This window comes from Eumetopias jubatus, unplaced genomic scaffold (assembly GCF_037043125.1).
Source record: "Eumetopias jubatus isolate StellerSeaLion01/CBP00866 unplaced genomic scaffold, mEumJub1_p1.0 scaffold_2, whole genome shotgun sequence".
Lineage (NCBI taxonomy): Eukaryota > Metazoa > Chordata > Mammalia > Carnivora > Otariidae > Eumetopias > Eumetopias jubatus.
The window spans coordinates 62,299,658-62,314,382 of NW_028274808.1; the positions used below are offsets into that span (position 1 = coordinate 62,299,658).

Here is a 14,725-nt window from a genome sequence, read left to right on the forward strand (position 1 = left end):
GGTTGTGGAGAAAGGGGAACCTTCCTACACTGTGGGTGGTAATGCAGGCTGGTGCAGCCACTCTGGAAAAGAGTATGGCGGTTCCTTAAAAAGTTAAAATAGAGCTACCCTACAACCCAGCAATTGCACTACTGGGTATTTACCCCAAAGATACAAATGTAGGGATCTGAAGGGGTACATGCACCCTGATGTTTATAGCAGCAATGTCCACAATAGCCAAACTGTGGAAAGAGCGAAGATGTCCATCAACAGATGAATGGTCAAAGAAGGTGGTTTTATATATATACACACACACACACACACACACACACACACACACACACACACACACAATGGCATATTATGCAGCCATCAAAAAGAATGAAATCTTGCCATTTGTAATGACGTGGATGGAACTGGAGGGTATTATGCTGAGTGAAATAAGTCAATCAGAGAAAGACATATATCATATGATCTCACTGATATGAGGAATTCTTAATCTCAGCAAACAAACTGAGGGTTGCTGGAGTGGTGGGGGGTGGGAGGGATGGGGTGGCTGGGTGACAGATATTGGGGAGGATATATGCTATGGTGAGTGCTGTGAATTGTGTAAGACTGTTGAATGACAGACCTGTACCTCTGAAACAAATAATACATTATGTGTTAAAAAAAAAGAAGATAGTAGGAAGGTAAAATGAAGGGGGAGAATTGGAGGGCAAGACAAACCATGAGAGACTATGGACTGAAAAACAAACTGAGGGTTCTAGAGGGGAGGGTGGTGGGGGGATGGGTTAGCCTGGTGATGGGTAGTAAAGAGGGCACGTTCTGCATGGAGCACTGGGTGTTATATGTAAACAATGAATCATGGAACCCTACATCAAAAACTAATGATGTAATGCATGGTGATTAACATAACAATAAAATAAGATTTAAAAAAAGAAATATAAAATAAAAAAAGAAGACATAACAAATGGATAACATTGCAAATCATCAGAGAAATTCAAATCAAAACCTTAATGAGATATCACTTCATACCTGTTAGTACAGCTATTATTAAAATGACAAGAAATGACATGGCAAGGATGAGGAGAAAAGGGAACCCTTGTGTACTGTTGGTAGGCATGTAAATTGATGTAACCACTATGAAAAACAGTATGGAAATTCCTCAAAAAATTAAAACTAGAGCTACTGTATTATCCAGCAATTCCACTTCTGTATTTTTATCCAAAGAAAATTAAAACATTAACTTGAATAAATATATACACCCCCTTGTTCATTGCAGCATTATTTAAAATAGCCAAAATCTAGAAACAACATAATGTTCATCAATGGATGAATGGATAAAGAAAATGTGATACGCACACACACACACACACACACACACACACACACACACAGGAATATTATTCAACCATTAAGAAAAAAAAGGAATGAAACCGCCATTTGCAACAACAGGGATGGACCTCAGGGGCATTATGTTTCATGAAATAAGCCAGAAAGAAAAAGACAAATGTCATAATATCTGACTTACATCAGGAATCTAAAATAAAAAAAAAAGTTAGACCAGCTCATAGATAGGGAGAATAGATTAGTGGTTGTCAGAAGTGGAGGTTGGTGAGATCGATCTAAGATGGCGACTGTGGAACCGGAAACCACCCCTACTCCTAATCCCCCGCCTACAGAAGAAGAGAAAACAGAATCTAATCAGGAGGTTGCTAACCCAGAACACTATATTAAACATCCTTTACAGAACAGATGGGCACTGTGGTTTTTTAAAAAATGATAAAAGCAAAACTTGGCAAGCAAACCTTTGGCTGATCTCTAAGTTTGATACTGTTGAAGACTTTTGGGCTCTGTACAACCACATCCAGTTGTCTAGTAATGTAATGCCAGGCTGTGACTACTCACTTTTTAAGGATGGTATTGAGCCTATGTGGGATGATGACAAAAACAAATGAGGAGGACGATGGCTAATTACATTGAACAAGCAGCAGAGACGAAGTGACCTGGATCGCTTTTGGCTAACGACACTGCTGTGCCTTATTGGAGAATCTTTTGATGACTACAGTGATGATGTATGTGGAGCTGTTGTTAATGTTAGAACTAAAGTTGATAAGATAGCAATATGGACTACTGAATGTGAAAACAGAAAGGCTGTTACACATATAGGGAGGGTATACAAGGAAAGGTTAGGACTTCCTCCAAAGATAGTGATTGGTTATCAGTCCCATGCAGACACAGCTACTAAGAGCGGCTCCACCACTAAAAATAGATTTGTTGTTTAAGAAGACACCTTCTGAGTATTCTCATAGGAGACTGCGTCAAGCAATTGAAATTTGGGAGCTGAACCAAAGCCCCTTCAAAAGCAGAGTGGAATGCATTTACATTCAAATTTGATTTCCATCTAAATGTTGCTTAAGATATAAGAGAAGTCTCATTCGCCTTTGTCTTGTACTTCTGTGTTCATTTTTTTTTTTAATTTTGGCTAGAGTGGCCACTATCCCAATCAAAGAATTACAGTACACATCATCCCCAGAATCCATAAATGTGTTCCTGGCCCACTCTATAATAGCTTAGTAGAGTTACCATTACAAACACATCTTACCCATCCACAATATTCAAAAAAGAACTTGCATTTCTATACCTTACAGGAAAAAAGTTCTGTTTATGTTCCATTGTATGCAGGAGCATATTTTGCTGGTTTGAAAGAGTATGAAGCATACAGTTTTCTAGCATTTTCTTTGTTTCCTTTTACAGCATTGTCTTTGCTGTACTCTTGCTGATGGCTGCTAGATTTTAATTTATTTGTTTCCCTACTTGATAACATTAGTGATTCTGATTTCAGTTTTTCATTTGTTTTGCTTTTGTTTTTTTCTTCATGTAACATTGGTGAAGGATCCAGGAATATGACACAAAGGTGGAATAAACATTAATTTTGTGCATTCTTTGGTAATATTTTTGGTTTTTTGTAACTACAAAGCTTTGCTACAAATTTATGCATTTCATTCAAATCAGTGATCTATGTGTGATTTCCTAAACATAATTGTGGATTATAAAAAATGTAATATCAAAATTACATTCCTAATTAGAATTAGTATGTCTGTTTTTGTATCTTTATGCTGTATTTTAACACTTTGTATTACTTAGGTTATTTTGCTTTGGTTAAAAAATGGCTCAAGTAGAAAAGCGGTCCCATTCATATTAAGACAGTGTACAAAACTGTAAATAAAATGTGTACAGTGAGTTGTCTTTTAGACAAAAACAACAACAAAAAAGAACTGGAGGTTGGTGAGGTGGATGAAAGGGGTGAAAGGAGTCAAATGTTACAAACTTCCAGTTATAAAGTAAGAAAGTTCTGGGAATGTAATGTGCTGCATGGTGACTACAGTTAATAATACTTCATTGCATATTTCAAAGTTGCTAAGAAAGATCTTAAAAGTTCTCATTACAAGAAAAATGTGTAATTATATATGGTGACAGATGTTAACTAGACTTATTTTGACAATTACTTCATAATGTATACAGAGAGCAAATCACTATGTTATTGACTTGAAAAAATATAATGTTATATGTCAATTATACCTCAGTTAAGAAGAAAGAATTGACTGTGATAATTTCATTTACTCTTACTGTGGAAAGACTAACTCATAATAATCCCAAATGTAGAACGCGGGGTGTGGTTGAAGATCACTGAAGAACCATTATAGAGGAGGCAAATCTGGTTTGCTGATGAATGAAAGTAATGAGTGACACCTGAAATTATATTAAAAATTATTTTTAATATTTCGTAATTGTGCTTTGGGATATTTTTATTTCTAGGAATAATCTTTTGATGAGCTCCTTATTTTAAACTATAAATAATGTTTTGCAGTAGAATCGAATGGCATTGAGAAAACCTGCTTTGCACAATTTTTTTTCTAAGCATAACTTTATTTTTATTAATTTCACACCTAGCAAAGAAAGGATTATTTTATGTAAGGACATATAAAAAGTTATTCTTTTTTTTAAGATTTTATTTATTTATTTGGGAGAGAGAATGAGAGAGAGAGAGCACATGAGAGGGGGGAGGGTCAGAGGGAGAAGCAGACTCCCTGCTGAGCAGGGAGCCCGATGTGGGACTCGATCCTGGGACTCCAGGATCATGACCTGAGCTGAAAGCAGTTGCTTAACCAACTGAGCCACCCAGGCGCCCCAAAAGTTATTCTTTTTTTAAGATTTTATTTATTTATTTGAGAGAGAGAGAGAGAGAGCATGAGAGCAGTAGAGGGAGAGAATCCTCAAGCAGACTCCCCCTGAGTGCAGAGCCTGACTCCAGGCCAGATCTAACGACTAATGAGATCATGACCTGAGTCATACCCGAGAGTTAGAGGCTCAACTAAATGAGCCACTCAAGCACCCCTTTATAAAAGCTTATTCTGATAAAATTTTCATGCTTTGTAGGATACAATTCTTAAGAATGACTCAAACATGGGGAGCTTGTGTGGCTCAGCTGGTTGAGCATCTGACTCTTGATTTTGGCTCAGGTCATGATATCAGGGTCCCTGGGATCCAGCCCTGCATCTAGCTCCATGCTCAGTGGGGAGTCTGCTTGATGACTCTCTCTCTTTCCCTCTGCCCCTCCCCCTACTCATGCTATCTCTCTCTTTCCATCTCTCTCTCTCTAAAATAAATAAATAAATATTTAAAAAAAGAATGAGTCAAACACGGCATACTCTAATTCATGATATAAAAAATATGTCAAACAAAATTTCCATTTTTAGTGAAGAATGTAATTTCTATGAAACATACTGCTTATTAATGGGTATTAATTTTCAAACATTTGATTTCTTATTGATTCTTAAAAATTTTTAATTAATTATATATAGATGATACACAATAGACTTTAAATCTGATGTAACGTAGATGATAGTCATAGACACCATGTATGACTATTTTCTCTTTTAAAATATTTGTTGAAGAAAAATATTCTGAATAGAAAGTTCAATGAATTTAAAATTTATCAAATATAAAATGCAAGTCTGATTACATTTTTATTTAAAAATTTGAAAAAAACTATATTTAAAATTCTATCTTCAGAAAAATAGAAATGACATAATATTAAAGACAAATATGTCTAAGAAAATTATTATCTAAATATCAAATCAATTATTCTTTTGTTATTGCTTTTAATAAGGAGATAATCAACTGAATGAAGGATTTTTTCTCCAGGTTGAATATAGACAGATATAGTTAATTATTTATTTTTTGGAAATAATTTTAATTCTGAAAACGGGGTTTGAATAGAATGATTTTATAGGCCCACAGCATAATAAAATCAATTTTGGACAATATAAAATACATTTTAATTATACATTCTTAATTATTTTATAACCTTTTATACTCTTACAAATCTCCGTATTTAGTTGATAAATTATACTGTCACTCTATCTGTAGAGCAAATATTGTATTTAACTTATACTTTTATTCTAATCTTTAAAAAGAAACAGCATTACGGTAAGTTCAAACAAACGTGTGATACTGGTTTGCTTGTTTTCTCTCTTGGCTACTGTCCAACTCACATGCAGCAATGCAAATAGTAAATATCCATCAATTCAATAGCACAGTTAAACACATAAAATAAACCACTAGGCCTGTAGCAGCCTTTTTGTTCATTGACAGAGAACTAGATACATATTAATTAAGGCCTTGGGAAGATTTAGGTTGAAATGATGAAGACAAAAAGACAAAATAAATACCACTGTATTGACTTGAAAATGATATATGTTTATTTTAAGGTTATTGTAATGTTTGTGTATTCCTATTTCTAAATCTATTATTGAAGATTACAGAATATTAAAAAAAAAGCTGGTTTAAAGTAAACAGATTTTACTTTGACAATTAAAGACCCTGGTAACCTCTGTGTGAGAAAAGTCTGGTGCATTAGCCTGAGTAATCATTCAGAGCAACCCTACTTAGCAACCTGTGAACACTTCCTAGATTTAACCGGCAAACTAACCCCAGGTTTTAATGTAGTCATTTAAATGTTTTTTCTTTAAAACATTTTTTATATAATTTTAGGCATCTTGTTTTTCTCTTTGAGTAATACATTGAGGAAATTCATTCCACTCAACTAATTTAATGTAATTCATTTTCTTAGCCTTTCATTATATTTCATGGTGTGGCGGTGCCAAGGTTTACACATCCAGGTCCCTCCTGCTGTACATTCACACATTATGTTACCAGCTTTCAGCTGCTACTATGAACAATGCTACAATGAATCTGCTTTTACCTATGTGCCTACTTGCTTAAGTTTTTATTTCTAGGAGATGGAATCCAGGAATTAAATTGCTGGGTTGAAGGACATACGACTTTCCTATTTCGTTTTAATTGAATTTGCCAGATTACTTTTCAAAAAGCACAAAACACATTCATATTACCATCTTGTGGTATAGAAAAGTACTTGTCCACCAAAACCCACTATCAATTGGAGTTTCTTAAACTTTTTCAATATGAAGAGCATACAGTATTCCATTTTTACTTTAGTTTAAATTTTTTAATACTGAGTTTGATAGTATTTCACATATAAAAACATTTGGCAATCCAGTTTGATCCTTTACTATCTCTCTATTCACAGCCTTGGCACAATTTTCATGCACTTTGTTTTTTGTCCTTTTGTTTTTTGTTTTTTTTTTGTTTTTATGGATAGTTGCAAAACTTTGAAAAATAACAGATTTTAGTACTTAGTACTTTGTCTTCTCCATTACAAATACATTTTTCACAGTATATCATTTCCTATTCACTTTATCTTTTTCTGGAAGATTTAAATTATGCATTTAATAAATATAGTCAGATAAAAACATATTCATATATATAAATAATACATATTTTCTATATAATATATATTTACAGTTATATATCTATATAAAATATAAATGTTTAATTACTAGACTTCTATTCTAGTCCCCTAAGTTATGTAAGTAGTCTCCTAGATTTTACTTAAATTTTCTAATTTTACTTTCATACTTAGTTATGTAATTGACAAGGACTTTATATGGTATATATAGAAAGTAAGTGCCTACTTACTTTATAGAAAGTACGTGCCTACTTTCATTTTGCACCAGAGAACCACAAAAGCTATCATGATTCATTAAATACTCCATCCAATTCTTTCTGATTTGGGCTCCCATTTTTCTGATGAATTAATTCTTATATCCATAGGGATCAATTTCTGAAGGTTTTGTTTTTTCTGCACCATTGATTGATTAGTATATTTTCATTAAAAAATAGATTTTGATTTCACTATGCAGTGTATTTTCAGTTTTGTCTATTTCTGAACATTTATTCTTCCAAATAAACTTCTAAATAATTTTATATAATTGGAAAATAAACTCTATTAGATTTTAGTTAAAATAGAATGAAGCTTAAATATTGATTTTAGAATAACTGACATTTCCATGATATAAGATCCTCCCATACAAAAATATGGAATGTCTTTTCATTTGTTTATGTCATATTTTCAGTATTCAATGGAATTTTACACTTTTTTATGTAAGTCCTGAGGCTTTTATTACTAAATGTAGTATTAAATGCTTAAACATTTTAATTGACTTACTAGGTGGAGTGCAGTTTCTTTTTCCATTTCTGTTGCTTTTGGTGTCATGCTAGAAAATTGTATATTTATTTTATATTCGGTACCTTCCAAATTCTCTCATTCTAATGTATTTTTAATAAATTCTCTTGGGCTTTCAATGTTTTATAATATTTCTTATTATCTCATTATTGTCTTTCTGTATTTATTAAAAATTCAAAGACAATGTTTAAAAATCATGGTAACAATTCTGTACAGCTCCTGTTGGAACTGATTTTTTTTTTGGTTCTGCCTTCTTTGAAGTTTATATATTAATTATATACTTGTCTCATAATAATAATTAAGTAAGTGCTTTCATTTTCAATTATCTGGAGTAACTTACAGAATATTTGAAAAATCTGATCTTTGGAAGTTTGGTACAGGTCCCTTGTGAAAACTTCTGAGTCTGGTCCTTTTAGTGGAGGTATATCCTTGACAATTTTCTATATTTATGGTAAGGAAATAAGTTTATTTAAGCTTTATACCTCTGGTAGAGTTGGGATTAGCAATTGTACTTCTTTATGTAAATATCTATTTTTTTCTAGGTTTTATTTTTTTTCCACAGAATTGTGCAAATTGACTTTAGATAATATCATTTTAAAATATTTTACATTTCCAATATCATTCCCCTTGTCACTTGTTATTTTGCATTTTTGTGCTTTCTCTTTTTTTTCCTATATTTTTCTTAATCTAAATTTGTGATCATCTTTTTTGTAAATTCTTTTAAGAAAGCCATATGTTAAGCTGTTATGTAGTTTTACTCTTTTTCTATTTTCTACCAAATTAATATTTGTGTTTATTATTTCCTTACCATACTTTTTAATTTTTGTTTTGTTCTTCTTTTTCTAGTTTTTGAACAGGGCATTTAATTCACTTATTTTAATTTTTTCATCTTATTGGTAAAGTTGTTTAATGCTATAAATTTTTCTCAGGTAAGTGCTTTAAATGCATCCTACAAGAGTTCAAACATATGATATTACCATCAACATGTTTTAGAAATACTGCAATTTCTAAATTCTGCAAATTTCATGACATATCTTGGCGAGGATGCAGAGAAAGGGGAACCCTCCTACACTGTTGGTGGGAATGCAAGCTGGTGCAGCCACTCTGAAAAACAGTATGGAGGTTCCTCAAAAAGTTGAAAATAGAGCTACCATATGACCCAGCAATTGCACTACTGAGTATTTACCCCAAAGATACAAATGTAGTGATCTGAAGGGGTACATGCACCCCAATGTTTATAGCAACAATGTCCACAATAGCCAAACTATGGAAAGAGCCAAGATGTCCATCAACAGATCAATGGATAAAGAAGAAGTGGTATATATATACAATGGAATATTATGCAGCCATCAAAAGGAATGAGATCTTGCCATTTGCAACGACATGGATGGAACTAGAGGGTATTATGCTAAGCGAAATAAGTCAATCAGAGAAAGACATGTATCATATGATCTCACTGATATGTGGAATTCTTAATCTCAGGAAACAAACTGAGGGTTGCTGGAGTGGTAGGGGTGGGAGGGATGGGGTGGCTGGGTGATAGACATTGAGGAGGGTATGTGCTATGGTGAGCACTGTGAATTGTGTAAGACTGATGAAACACAAACATGTACCTCTCAAACAAATAATACATTATATGTTTAAAAAAAAAGAGAGAGAAGATAGCAGGAAGGGAAAAATGAAGGGGAGGAAATCGGAAGGGGAGACAAACCATGAGAGATGATGGACTCTGAGAAACAAACTGAGGGTTCTAGAGGGGAGGGGGTGAGGGGATGGGTTAGCCTGGTGATGGGTATTAAGGAGGGCACGTATTGAATGGAGCACTGGGTGTTAAACACAAACAATGAATCATGGAACATTACAGATGAATGGATAAAGAAGAAGTGGTATATATATACAATGGAATATTATGCAGCCATCAAAAGAATGAGATCTTGCCATTTGCAATGACGTGGATGGAACTGGAGGGTGTTATGCTGAGTGAAATAAGTCAATCAGAGAAAGACATGTATCATATGACCTCACTGATATGAGGAATTCTTAATCTCAGGAACAAACTGAGGCTTGCTGGAGTGGTCGGGGGTGGGAGGGATGGGGTGGCTGGGTGATGGACATTGGGGAAGATATGTGCTACGGTGAGCGCTGTGAATTGTGTAAGACTGTTGAATCACAGATCTGTACTTCTGAAACAAATAATGCAACATATGTTAAGAAAAAAGAAAAAGAAGACGATAGCAGGAGAGGAAGAATGAAGGGGAGTAAGTCAGAGGGGGAGACGAACCAGGAGAGATGATGGACTCTGAAAAACAAACTGAGGTTTCTGGAGGGGAGGAGGGTGGGGGGATGGGTTAGCCTGGTGATGGGTATTGAGGAGGGCGCGTTCTGCATGGAGCACTGGGTGTTATGAACAAACAATGAATCATGGAACAGTACACCAAAACAAATTATGTAATATATGGTGATTAACATAACAATAAAAAAATTAAAAAAAAAAAGGAATGAGATCTTGCCATTTGCAACGACGTGGATGGAACTGGAGGGTGTTATGCTTAATGAAATAAGTCAATCAGAGAAAGACATGTATCATATGACCTCACTGATATGAGGAATTCTTAATCTCAGGAACAAACTGAGGGTTGCTGGAGTGGTCGGGGGTGGGAGGGATGGGGTGGCTGGGTGATAGACATTGGGGAGGGTATGTGCTACGGTGGGTGCTGTGAATTGTGTAAGACTGTTGAATCACAGATCTGTACTTCTGAAACAAATAACGCAACATATTTTAAGAAAAAAGAAAAAGAAGATAGCAGGAGAGGAAGAATGAAGGGGAGTAAGTCAGAGGGGGAGATGAACTAGGAGAGATGATGGACTCTGAAAAACAAACTGAGGTTTCTAGAGGGGAGGAGGGCAGGGGGATGGGTTAGCCTGGTGATGGGTATTAAAGAGGGCACATTCTGCATGGAGCACTGGGTGTTATGAACAAACAATGAATCATGGAACACTACACCAAAACCAATGATGTAATATATGGTGATTAACATAACAGTAAAAAATTAAAAAAAAACTAATGATATAATGTATGGTGACTAACATAACATAATAAAAGAAAAGAAAAGAAATTCTGCAATTTCAGTTTATTTTAAACGTGTCACCTATCTTGCTTAATGAAAATTTTAAATATTCAAGTGGTGGAGGTTTTTTTCTTGTTTTTTATTTTGTTTTAATAATTGTGTGTGTGTGTGTGTGTGTGTGTGTGTGTGTGTGTGTGTGTGTTTAGCTGTAGAAAGCAGGCAAAATGGGCACCTGGTTAGGCAATTGTCTTCATCTCAGGTCATGATCCCAGGGTCCTGAGATAGATAAATAAAATCTTAAAAAAAGAGAGATTCTTGAAAGCAGGCAAAATGTAGAAAGCAAATAATTTAAATAACAATAAAATTTCAAAACCTGGCTTTATTATTCATTCTTTTTTTTAAGATTTTATTTATTTATTTGACAGAGAGAGAAAGAGAGCTAGCACAAGCAGGGGGAGGGCAAGCAGAGGGAGAGGGAGAGGCAGGCTCCTTGCCCAGCTGAAAGTCTGATGTGGGGCTCGATCCCAGGACCCTGGGTTCATGACCTGAGCCGAAGGCAGAAGCCCAACAGACTGAGCCACCCAGGCACCCCTTTATTATTCAATCTAATTAACAGTATATTGTTTAGAGAGCAAGCCAGTATTATTATTTTATAATAAATATTCTTTAATGTAATGCTAGTTCCTACCATTGCAAAGTATTTTGAATTAAATTCTCATAGCATAATAGATTTAATAAATACCCTTGTATAACAAAAAAAATGCATAACACAATCAGAAGTCTCAAAATGTAAATGTTACTGGATTTAATTTCTGCCAAGGCATCAAACTAAATTCTAGGATAAAATTTTCTGATATACCTAGAATAATTGAAAAATATAATTTTGTGGCCTACAGGCGGCCAGAACTGTCAAGAAAATGCTCATTCATAGGGAAAAACCACACTTGCAAATAGCATTTGCCCTGTGGTATTACTGACATCTGATGGCCTAGAGCCTGAATTTTAATAGACCATATGCCAGCAGGAGGAGTTGGGTGAAAAATCTTAGTAAAGATTTTTGCATTAAGTTCTAATATCTGAAGGGGACTCAATAATTAAGCTGGGGGGGGAGCCTATTCTGCAGAGTGAAATAATTGGGGATAGTAGCCTTTTCCTTTTTTGGCTCTTTGTAGAGTAAAAGACAAAACTATCCCCTCAGAATTTCTTAACACAAACTTATATTGACATGTGTTTGGGACTGTATTCACACCACTTGTATATTTTGAAAAACCACTTATCTCTCTGCCTTCCTATACTCTTGATATTCATTCATACATAGTCACATTTTTTAAATGTGTCTAAATCACCTTGACAGCATTACATAATATGAATCACTACATTCACAGTTCTTGATACTGAATCCACAGATGTATTTGAAAATGAACAAGCATAATTCTGGTTGTCACAATTATGAGTGTATGTGTGGCAGGAGGGGTGATATGTCTTGGCCTTCATTGAGCCTGTACTAAGTACACTCAGTAGCATGCAATGTACAGCAGAGATTTACACAAATGAACTATCCTGTCAGTGGGACAATAACACCCATATTGTGGAGTTTAGCTCAATAAAATTCAATATCAACCAATATCATCTTGTGTTCATATATTCACTCACAAATCTTTTACCTTATTTTATATTCCAAGCATTTAATTACTCAATGAGGATAATGGAGGGGAAAAAAAATTCCCTTTTCTGAAGAGACTAAACATTTGTTAGAGTGAATGGAAAATGAAACAAATTAGTTTATATATAATTTTTTTCTTTTTGATAAGAATGATTGAGGCACAATTTTCTTCTCTTTAAAATTTTGCAATCTGGGATGCCTGGGTGGCTCAGTCCTTAAGCGTCTGCCTTTGGCTTGGGTCATGATCTCAGGGTCCTGGGATCAAGTCCCACATAGGGCTCCCTGCTCAGCGGGAAGCCTGCTTCTCCCTCTCCCACTCCCCTGCTTATGTTCCCTCTCTCGCTGTCCCTCTCTCTTTCTGTCAAATAAATAAATAATCTTTAAAAAATAAATAAAAATAAAATTTTGCAGTCTTTTTGGTATGCGTCTCAATGTATGTTAACGTAATTAGTTATACACAAAAAGATTGTACATACATATCCTTTTTATTGCTTGCATCCACCAATCCTAAATTCTGGACTCTCATCTAACAAAATAGCACACTTTTTTCCCTCCCACTCTGTTCAAAAGAGATAAGTTTGGAGTACTTTCATTCTGTTAGTTTACCACCCAAAGAAGATGGATTTTCTTTCCAGGTTGCGATATTAGGAGCACACTAAACAGTTTTTCGGGTGATAGACCATAGTGGTCTAAAACCAAAACAACATCAAAGTGATTGCTTTTTTCTAGAGACAAATACCACATCCTACAGGAATATAAAATAGTTTATACACACAATAAATACCTTTTTTAACAACTCATTTGTGCCACGCAGAATTCTTAAGATGCCACCAAGAGTCATGTCCCTGGTATTCACAACCTATATAATTCTCTTTCCTTGAGTGTTGATGGAATTGTATGGAATTTCATTTCCATGATAGTTTAGGTTACATGGGAAAAAAATGAAGGGATTTTGCAAATATAATTAAGGCCACTAATCAATAATTTTAATCTAATGAAAAGGGATATAACTGGGGTAGACACCCCCCATCAGATATGTATCTTATTTTTAATATTTTATTTTAATATTTTTAATAATTCAAGATCACTTAACGTGAGATCTACCTACTTAAATTTTTAAGTGTGCAATACATTATTTTTGACTTTAGGTATAATGTTGTACAGGAGATCTGTAAAGTTTATTCATCTTGCTTAATTCAAATCAAGACAGACTCTTTTACTTATTTTTATAGTTCATCAAGTGCTTAAAAGGGAAAGAATGATGTCAAAAAAAGAGGGAAAGGATATTCCAGGTAGCTAGAAAAGGATGTGCAAAGACATGAGAACCTGAGACATTAGATCATGTTTACTACATTTGGGAAAGAGTATTAATGGGTACAACTATAGCATATAGAATGATGTGGTGGAAAATAAAGTTGGAAAGTATTAAAGGAAATCTTTGTGATATTCTCAGACAAGTCCATAATAAAAGAAATTGGACAATAAATAGAATGTGATATTATTTTGCTTATAGACAGGTTGTTATATAATCATAATATTGATTTAAAAACTTGATCACAATCAATTATTTCCATATAAGGTAATTGCTTTATCTGTGTTTGTTTTGGCATTTACTTTAAAAAGCCAAAGAGTCTGGAGAAATCAAGTCATTGGGCAGAATTTCTAGCAAGAATTAGCTAATCTCCATTCTCTCTCCATTGTTCCATGTAGAAAGCATTAAAGTATTCATGACCCCCACCAGTATATCTTCTAAACTTTTCCTTATTGTGTTCTCTTTTAACATTCTTTTTAGAATTTGTAAAAGTTCTGTACCAGTGGTCCTAAGACTCTCAGAAACAAGAGTTTTGACAGACATGCGCTACAATGATACTATTAAGTTGGATAAAATGTATTAGTGCAACATTAAATACTTAAATTTAATACCTTACAGTTGTGAATAAATATGGATCTAACTATGACAAAGGCTTTGACAAAATAGAGAAACAGGACAAACAAAATAAAAATAAAATGCATAGCATGTACTTAGTATATTTTATTGATCTCTCCATAGCATTCTATATTTTAATGTTCATTTAATTCATTTATGTCTTTTTCATACATTGTTTCAATAAATCAAATATTTTGTACTTCTTTCATCAGTCACTGTTTTGGCTACTGCAGATGCAGAAATAAGACAGACACAATACCTGTCTGAGTCCACAATTGTGGTTGAAAAGATATTTTTATAAAAATTACATTTTATAAAATGTCTCACAACCCTGAGATCATGACCTGAGCTGAAATCAAGAGTTGGCCACCCAACCAATTGAGTGACCCAGGGCCCCTGTGTGAGTTCAATATTTATTAAAAATCTACACCATTAGTAAACTATAGGTTGTTGTAGAAGGTGAAGAATCAACAAGCTAA

At 34.1% G+C, this 14,725-nt stretch overlaps 1 pseudogene; it reads left to right on the forward strand.

Annotated features, from left to right (window-relative positions):
* The first annotated feature begins 1,603 nt into the window (after positions 1–1,603).
* On the forward strand, positions 1,604–2,303 carry LOC114210187 (eukaryotic translation initiation factor 4E pseudogene; annotated as a pseudogene).
* Positions 2,304–14,725: the final 12,422 nt, after the last annotated feature.